At 44.2% G+C, this 10,073-nt stretch overlaps 1 pseudogene; it reads left to right on the top strand.

The window, feature by feature from the left end:
• The first annotated feature begins 1,159 nt into the window (after positions 1-1,159).
• The window catches only part of LOC125299821, a 29,047-nt pseudogene continuing 20,133 nt past the window's right edge, over positions 1,160-10,073 (top strand).

Here is a 10,073-nt window from a genome sequence, read left to right as displayed (position 1 = left end):
AGACACCGTTTCTAATAGACCAGAAGGTGTCGTGCAGTGCACAGTTAACTTTCTGGTGATCAGAATTTCATGAGGAAATTCTAGTGCTCACGAGAAACTAGCCTATCTGGTGCACACCAGAAACGTTACAAACTATTTTTGCTCGTGTCTCTTTATGGGGCTCAGAGACAGCAGAATGAAATTGTACCTCAACACACCAGCTTTCAATTTAAACTCAGTCCTTATCTGAAAAACTAGCAAACATAGAAAGTTATGCATTTCTACAGCGCAATCTGAACCTCTCCATCAGGCAGTGCAAATAATAAACAAACAATGGCAAAGTCATTTCAGCAGTTTAATGCGTATGGGAATATGAGCTGTATTTAAAAGAAAGGATATATTCAATAAAGGACATTTTTGCTGATTGCCTCCAAATAGGCATTGTGATGAAGCGTGGGATAAAATTAGTAAATGTGAACGATTTTTTTATTGGTATGAAGCCTACAAGCTTTATTGATCTATGACCCTGCCAGCGTCTCATATTATGATGATGGCCTACCACAACCACACGCTCCCGCTCTCTGGGGAAACGTGTGATGATTATACATAGCCTAAGCCTAGGCATAGGCTACATACACCAACAGAGGGTGCTCGTGGCTTTCAATAAACGTGGTTAGACAAGCGAAACATTAGAGTACCAGTTTGGCTGTCAACCTCCACAAAGGTAGCCTTCTGTTAAGAACCGGTGTCCTTAATTAACATCTCCCGAAGAGCCCGTCGTAAATTGTGCCAGCAAAAGTATCACATAGGCCACATAGGCTAAATGTAACAACCCGATTACTTTTTAAGCAGAAGTCTATACTGTATCAATAGGGTGGCAGTTCTGAATAGCATGGGGGTTAATTTACTGCTATGAACTTGGTGTCACAGAAGTCGATCATAAATTAGGCTAGATCGACACGCAATTTGATAATTCTCTAAAGGAAACCTGTTCAACTATTATTTAGCGATGACAGTGATTCAAAGTGCCTAACTGGACTGGATAAAATAGTCTATTAGTGAGAGATTTTGAATACAAATGTAGCCTAAGCCCAGGCTAGAGGCTTGTAATGACTGAATATCTGCGCTCCTTGTTTCGACGTGTCCATGCGGTCACGCCTTCTGTGATACAATTCAGGTGATCCAATGGCTGCGCGAACCACCACTAGTCGCCCCCAGCGCTGCGGTAGTCCTTCACCGCGCTGTGATGTCTCTCTCATCGCCGACCCAACGTCACGTCCGCACTTGAACTTAAATTTCATCCCATTCTTCAGAGGCAACCCCTGCCACACACGCACGGGGTACTTACACAGAGACAGGACTCGTCACGCCTAATGCGAAGAACTAAAGAAATAGTGGACCTTGACAGAGTTGGAGAGGAGGTGGTGTCTTAATTGTCGCCGGCCTCTTGTGTGAGTCTGCATGAGCGAAGAGTTGCAAGTCTGCGCACTGATGCCAGAGCACATGGAGATCGGTGCCAACGGTTCCATCACTTGGCATTCCAAATGCGCAGAGGAATTTGGAATTTAGAATCATTTTAATACAGACTTTAAAAGCAAGACTGTACGGCATCTATGCAAAAACCAACTGGAAGATAACTAGTTGTAGTCTACATGGTTTTGTAAGGATTGTTCTGAGAATAGTGTAAATTAAGCGCACTTCGTTCGTCACTTTTCCGTGGAGAAAAGAGGTTGCAAATCAATTTGGGACATAACTGTCACGTTATTTCGCTTCCACTTTGCCTAAACAACGTTCCAGGAACATATCGCTCTCACCAGACTTTTACGCACCGTGATTTCAGTTCAGGTGCTCATGTTGTTGGTCAACAGACGGTTTTGTGAGACACCGCGTACGCGTCAAACCACGAGACTTACTTGGTGGACTCAAGTGGACAGGTCTTTTTTTCATTGAACTGATTGAGTATAATAGTACCAATAGGGAAAAACAACCTCTCCCCACGAAGAAAAGAAAAACGTTTGGAGCATTTCGGAAAAGTTACTGGAAATCACAGGGGAGGAAACGGGAGCAGCTGACTCAAGTGCAGGTCTCCGGGCGATGCGAGTGTAAATGCCAGGGCAATGTCCCGTCGTAAGCAGGGGAACCCACAGCACTTATCCTTGTCGCAGAGGGAGACAATACGACGTGAGTATCATGCATATATATCATCAACCACAACTAACAAATCAGAGATGTGTGCTGGAGAGACAGGAAGAGAGATGTTTCGCATAAAATAACATATAGGCTTGCCTATCTCTTTTTACCCCTCAAATGGCAGTAGTTCTGGGTAGTTTTTACGCATCGATCAAAGTTTTATTTTCTGTCTCATACGACAGTGCCTGTTAATTTAGGTAACGAAATAAGTTAAACTCAATGACAATTTAGGAGCTACCAGATAAACCTTTCTTAACAGATATGTGTGGAGTAAAGATGAGGTAGAAGCATATAGCATTTACAAGATGTGTAAATAGTATCACATAAAAGGTCAAAGGAAATGGCTGTTTTGACACACATGTCAGTAGTCAACCTAGGCCTTGTTCCTCCATTACAAAGATCAAATCATAATAACTAATCATAGTGTGAATTCAGATTAGTAAGCGTTACAGCTAGGAGACATACTTTATACTTCATACTACTTAAGACGTACAAATAATACTGTAATGTCACGGGCCATTGTAGCCTACAACGACCTTGCGTTTATAAGAAATTGACGTATGAATCAATTGCAAACAAAGAGTACAGGCCCTTAGTGTTTTGAAAACAATTCACGTGTGCATCAACATTTGACTGGGCACGTGTTTATAACCCTAATTTCTAGATTGGCAGATTCTCAAAATAATGCAAAGGATTACTGGAACATTTACAAAATGTGGTAAGCATGTTTAAAAAAAACTGTAAGCACAACTGTGCAAAGACAATGCGTAGGCCAGAGTCCTATAACACACACACACACACACACACACACACACACACACACACAGAGAGAGAGAGAGAGAGAGAGAGAGAGAGGGAGATACCGCACGCATGCTGTGTAAGATAGTAGGCTACATGTTTATGCACGTTTTAAATATAGTATTTTCTAGATATCTCCATTAGCTTTAAAACTTTTGTTTTACTTTGGTTTAATCGGAAAGGGTTTTGTTCTAGCCTCATTCACCTACTTTTGAGGAATATAGGTTAATTCTCGCAAGTGACTCTAAATCAACAGAGCACGAATCAAGAGGTGTTGAATTGTGGTTCAGCTGAATTGGTGCTCCTTTCCATCATAAACATGAATATCAATTTTAGGGGGATACCAGTCACTGACTTGTTATGACCAAACGAAATGGTATACAGGTAGCCTGAATTGTTTTTGCTGGACAGATGTTTTGATTGACAGCAAATAGCCTAATATATAGCTAGAACGCAAACATTGTTTTGCTATTTTAATGTTTTCCATAGTTAGTAATGTCGTCACTCAATTATCATATAGGCTTTTATTCGTTGCAATTATGCAATGTGTCACCGTTTTGGTTAATAGAGCCTATTTGGGCACGTTTGTTTTGTTTAGAGGCCCCGAAACTTCGAATTCAAAATCAATAAGGGTGCATTAACTTCAGTACGTTCCCAGCAATCTCTCGTGCTTAAATTCAATTTCATAGTCGTGTAATCCATCTAATTCATAACAGAACCATGATGTAATCCTTATCCAATCTGTTTCATGTTGAGCAGGGTTAAGAACATTTTATATTGGCCACGCTACCATCACTGAACATGCAATGCAATCATTTACGCGGTGTGACTTTTAATAGTTTACCCTGAACAGTTTTTTTTTTTGTGTTTTTCACTCCAGCGTTATGATGAAACATCTTTAAGTTAAACAATATGACACAACCTCCTCGGGATATTATTACGGCCATCTAAACGATTTCCATGTCATTTTGACTTGTACATTTTAATTAGTCAAAGGAATTGCAACCTGCAAATGCCAATGTCTTACCGAAAAAAATATAATCCATCGTCCAAGTCAAGATATTTGTTCACATCTAAATTGTTAGGGCCTTCACCATAATTGTCCACCTAGCCGGTATAGGCCTATAACAATGCCTACTTTCTAAGTCGGACCTGAAGTCAACGTCTCAGTTCATTTATATTTCAGTAGTAATAGACGCAATAATAGATGCAAATGAACTGGGAACTTATAAGTATAATTAAACCACGCGGTCACCATAAAACGCGGTACACCTAGGCTACATTTTACAATGTGACCCCACTAGGTTTGATCATCTATGTAGCTGGGATGGGTGGTCGTGTTATCACTAAACATATCAGTGGTTTGACGATACTGAAACTGTTTTTATGTTGCCCTTTCATATGCAACATGCCTCTGTGGTCAAGACCTCACACTGACAGGGCAATCAAAAGTACACTCATGTTCGTGTGTGAGTTGAGACGTCTGTGTTATAGGCTACACGTTGCACTTTTGCATTATTGTTTGAATTAATTGACTTGTTTATTTGTGTGTGTATGTGTGTGTGTGAAAGGGATCATTTTAAGCATTATCTCTCTCTCTCTCTGTTGTTGTTTGTGTGTGTGTGTGTGCATGCATCCGCCATCCGCCTACGTGTGTGTTTGCATGAACGCATAGGTGTGAGTGTACTTCTGACTGTGTGTCTGAGTAAGTGTGCTTATGCACTTCACTCTGCATCTGTGTGTGTGTGTGTGTGTGTGTGTGTGTGCGATACCCAGTTCAAACGGACATTTGATAGAACCATCTAGAAGTCTTGCACAAGCCCCCAGGTAAGCCTTGGAGGCAGCTCTCATAACTTCACATGATATATTAAACCACACACAGGGATGTGAGGTCCACAGGGAAACCCCACACAGCCCTCATTTGCTTATTAATTTTCTTTCCTCCTTTTATATTTTTGGGGGCAGAGCATGTCTGTTAGCAGGCCTGCTCACTTGACAGTGACTCTTTTTTCTCACCTGCGGTTGTGGGACCTATAGGTCATGCTTTGTGAGTGCCGTGGAGAGAGAACAGGAATATCTGCATATTTCATGGCTTACCATAAATGTGGGACATGCTATGCTGTCAGTTCACACGCAAACTCACAGGTGTGTAGGTTCGTCCAAATACCTTGCGGCAGAGCTGCCAGCTGAACATGTCCAGTCAAATAGTGTACACCGGTTCGCCTGTGTCATCACCCTTTCTTTCAAAGAATATTGGGGAAATTATGGAATGTAAATAAAAAAAACATGCCTGCTGTGAAGGATCTCTGCAAAATGCATGAATGTATGAGCGTATGCTATGAAGGATCTGTTTGCAAAATGCAAGTGTGTGTGTGTGTGTGTGTGTGTGTGTGCGTGCGTGTGTGTGTGTGTGTGTGTGTGTGTGTGTGTGTGTGAGTGTGAGTGTATGGCAGAGGAATGCTTTTGTATCATTTCTCATTGCCGCTTTAAATTTAATCATGTTGGATTATTTTGTGGTGCCTTACGCACAGGCACACACACACACACACACACACACACACACACACACACACACACACACGTGTTTAAAAAATCCCCTCTAATTAGTGTTGAATCTGTGTGTCAAACATGTCACTTTTGCACAGATTTCCAAGGCACTTGGAATGTGCACAGGACAACCTGCCACAAATACTCAAACTTAAATAGTCCATGGCAAATGGAGCCATTGCCTATAAAGCCTATTTTTTATATTATAATCTCCCATATATTTAAAAAATAATAATGTCCATATATTTATACAATTTGACCCAAAGACTGTAAGATAGATACATGCTCCACATCTTTTACCTTAATGTTCTTTTATCTTAACCAACATAATTTGTTTGATTTTTTTTAACTAAAGAGTTGAATGTAGTGAATACATATAGAAGCGCATTTGATATTTGAAGAGTCTCTCTCTGCTGACCACATGGCACAGACTAGGTGGTGAATCATACTATAATAATAATAGAAGTGAATGAGAGGCCTCTCCATAGCTCCATTTTTTTTTTTTTTCCATCTGGTCAGACCAGCACCTTCCTGACCTTCCTCAAACGTCCCACCCCACCTGTCCCTGGAGCTTCTGTGCTTACACCTTGGCCTCAGTTCAAACACGCAGAGCTGAAACAGAAGCTGGCGTCTTCTCCACCTGCCTTCTGAAATGAAGCTGTGAAGCCGTCTTTTGTTTGGCCTCGCTTTGTTAAACGCTCCCATTCGCTCTGCCTCTCTGTACTGGGAAGAAGGTGCCTCGCACAAGCTGATAGGGGGTGCTATTAGTCTTTGAGACTTGCCTGCATGCCTGCATGGCAGAGTGCTGCCAACCATTGCCTTTGAATGTACATATATGGGGTGTCTGTGAGTGTGTGCGCACAAGTGTGTGTGAGTGAGTGTATGTATATGTGCATGTGTTTGTTTATGTGTGTACTTGTATACGAGGGAGAGAGTGTGGGAGCAAGAGAGGGAGAGAGAGAGAGTGAGAGAGAGACTGTTGAGAGGGCCCTCAGGTGTTTTTGACACTCTCACCATCAACATTTGATACGGGGATTAGCACAAACCTGGCGCGTCTCGGAGCCATCTCTGACCTCCATTTTGTCTTTTCCCCGCACCTTGAAGCGGCGTAATCCTCTTACGCCGAGCGTGTTTGGTGCTGCGACAGAAAGACAGACAGCGGTTGATGCGATGCGATGGCCAAGCTTTGTCATCATGTCTCAAGGCCTCTCACGGCAATGAGGATGAATATGTGCGATGCACGCTGTGCCACGCCATGCCAGGCCTGAAAGAACACTCTTAGCAACACACTTAAGCAACAAGGTGAAAATGGGCAGACAGATGGTCAGATGGGTTTTGGATTCGGTTGTTTATGTTCTGGAAGGAAGTGCGCCTTGCTTGATGCATAAATGTGAGATGAAAAACACATGAGGCATTAACAAAATTGCATATATGCACACATTGGGGTGGGTTGGGGTGCAGGTTCCATGTAATTTGCATGAAGGGCTTTGCAGGAGTGTATAGTGCGTCACAATGCTTAGGAACACCCGTATCAAGCCAAAACATAAACACTCAACATTACCTCACTAGAAGACATCTGTGACAATTTGCGAGTAATTTGAATAGTCATCTATCTTTTTTCAGTAAACGTAAGGCATTTTGTTTTGGTTCTTCTTCTTGGGGTAGTGTCCTGGGAGTGTTTAGAAAACCTGGGGGTGGGGGGGTTGAAAGGGTCTAATAAGCTGCTCGGAGCTGACATTCCTGTGGCATTGAGACGAAGCCACACACTAGGTTATTTATGTTGCTCCTCTGGCGACGTTACTCAAGCCTCGTGTGAACAAACACGCTTATTCCTCTGTCACCAGCCAGTGAAAGTGAACTTTGGATGGCCAGGTGTCTTGTCGACGGCCTCGGCCTTGTGTGTTGATGCACAGGCATTGCTGCATGTCCCAGGAATCTGGGATGATTTCAAATAATGCCTCCTCATAAGGGGGGTGTGTGTGTGTGTGTGTGTGTGTGTGTGTAGCTATCAGTAAGGCTCTGTTGAACTCCAGCCAGGCAGTTTTATTGGCATATTGTATGAATTCGGAGCGTGTGTGTGGCAATCGCTCCGCTCTGTCTCCCTGTGTCTGTCAAAGGCTGTCTCTTCAACCCATGATGGAGAGTCATATAAAATATTTTGATTTAGGATCTGGACGAAAGAAAGAAAAAAAGCAGACGCAAACGAGGCAGTCAGTGCATTTCTGCAGGCGGCCCGTGTGGAAATCAGCAAGAAAATATACAGTTTGGCACAATGGCGGTTGACAGAAGCACATTTTATATGGAGGGGACACATGAGGAAAAGATGTTCTGGTGTTCTCAAGGGCTCAGTCGTGCTCGTTCTGAGTGTTCGTGGGGTTGACCGGGTCAGAGGCGAGTTGTTGTTGCTCTGTAAGAACGAAAGCAGGGCCGTCGACTAAAACAGGCAAAACAGCATGGTTCAGCAAAGCATCACAGGCTAAGGGGAGGGAGCTCTGTGACAGTTGCGGTGGACGAGGGTGTTTTTTTTTTGTTTTTTTTGCGAGTGCTCCAGGAAATGGTTACAAATATCATGCGTGAAATGTGTTTTGTTTTCTGGATCGACCCATGGTGCACCTGTGCACCGTTTTTTTTTTTTTTTTTTTTGCAAGACATCGTGGCCGGGCCGAACGTCAGTGCAGTTTTCAGGAGACCGTTTGATGGGAGGTGAGCCTCTGCGGTCTTGGCTAACGCTCAACAGGAGGTGTCGAGAGCTCGACACCAACACGCTGCAACCCGAGCGATGTTAGCGACGCTACGCGCTGGCACGCCCGCCCGACCGGTGCACGGTGCAGAGAACTAGACCGGAAACGCAGATACCACAGCCAGATAGCCTTGCACCCTATGCGCCCTCCATGACCCAAAACCTGCAGGCAACGTTGCACTCAGGTGTCTAGTTGTGGTCTGTGCCAGAGAGAGTGAAACAGGTGTGAGAAGGAGTGTGGCAACACTCAATCCAAACTATTATTATATCTAGGGACATTTGTACAGAGGGACATATTCCCATATTTCAGAGTCTATAATAAAAGCCATTTTATGAAAAAATTAGACTAAAATTATTTTTGGACAATGTGCATCATTTCATCATGACCGGAAGTTTACGGAGTATTGTTTTCCAAGGCTATATATGAAGCATTTTAGTAGCTTGTTTTTGACCTCAGTACACCTACCTATTAACAGCATCAGAAATGTATTACAGTAAGTGTATCATATGAAATGACTATGCAGTTGAGTTCGGGATTTGTTTGATTGACAGTTTCTCTGTGCCTGTCCTCTCCTCCCTGTCAGCAGCAGAGGCCAATCATGAGGCGGAGGCGGGTCAGCGCTCCCCAGCGGTCTCTGTGCCCAGCCCGGTGGGCAGCGTCGGCGAGCATGACCTCCTGACCTGCGGCCAGTGCCAGACCAACTTCCCGCTCGGCGACATCTTGCTGTTCATCGAGCACAAGCGGCGGATGTGCCGTGTCGGCGGCGTGCCGGACTGCTACGACAAGCCGGGCAACCGCGGCAGCCCTTCGCCGCTGCGCAACCGGCATGAGGGAGGCCACCGACGGCCCGTGGAGGTGGGCGTCCAAGTGACCCCTGAGGAGCATGAGGACAGGAGGCTGACGCCTGCCAAGGGGATCTGCCCCAAACAGGAGAGCATCCCAACAGGTGTGTGCATGTGTGGATGGACAGTGTGTGTGTGTGTGTGTGTGTGTGTGTGTGTGTGTGTGTGTGGGGGTATGGTGATGGGGATGGACAGAGATGGGCAAAGTGATTAGCAGAACAAGACTGAGGTGAAGAGGGTTGTTCTTGGGTGGGACATTGTTATAGTAAGCCATTTAAATGAATTCTTATCATTCTTAGACCTCTTGTATTAGTCTGGTCACTTGAGCTCTGATGCCATCATGAGAGCAGAGCCATACTGACTCCATCCACAACTCAGTCCTTTGGTAGCGCTATACATGTATACACAGACTAAACAACACACACACACACACACACACACACACACACACACACACACACACACACACACACACACACACACAAAAGATACAAACTCTCCCTCTCATCTGTCATCTGCTTGCTGCCAGACCAGAGACCCCAGTGTGCTTCTGACACAGCCCTTCAAGGGGGATTAATGGGCCTGAGATGATTTCATTCAAGTGCTCGGGCGTCTTTGAGCGCAGAACTGAGAGCCGCACGTTTGCCACCCTCTCACCCTCCTTCTCTCTCTCCCTCTCACCCTCTCATCACCTCACCGCTTGAAGGACTCAAAACCAGTTTCCAGCTTTGACTTTACACGGTCTGCTCACAAGGAAGTGTGTTTACTTATAAATATATGTTAAACACACACACACAGACACACACACACACAAACACACACATACACACATACACACACACACAACTAAGGAGGAGAATGACAGCTCAAGAAAGAAAGAAAGCTTATTGACATTCATAGTGTCTGCCAGGTCTACAGACAGTGGGGAATTAATAAGAAATGTTCCTCCTCCTCAGGGTCAAAGAACCAGTTTAGT

This window comes from Alosa alosa, chromosome 8 (genome assembly GCF_017589495.1).
Source record: "Alosa alosa isolate M-15738 ecotype Scorff River chromosome 8, AALO_Geno_1.1, whole genome shotgun sequence".
NCBI classification, from domain to species: Eukaryota; Metazoa; Chordata; class Actinopteri; order Clupeiformes; family Clupeidae; genus Alosa; species Alosa alosa.
The sequence above is the reverse complement of the archived record's forward strand: the minus strand, read 5'-3'. Positions and strand labels throughout refer to the sequence as shown.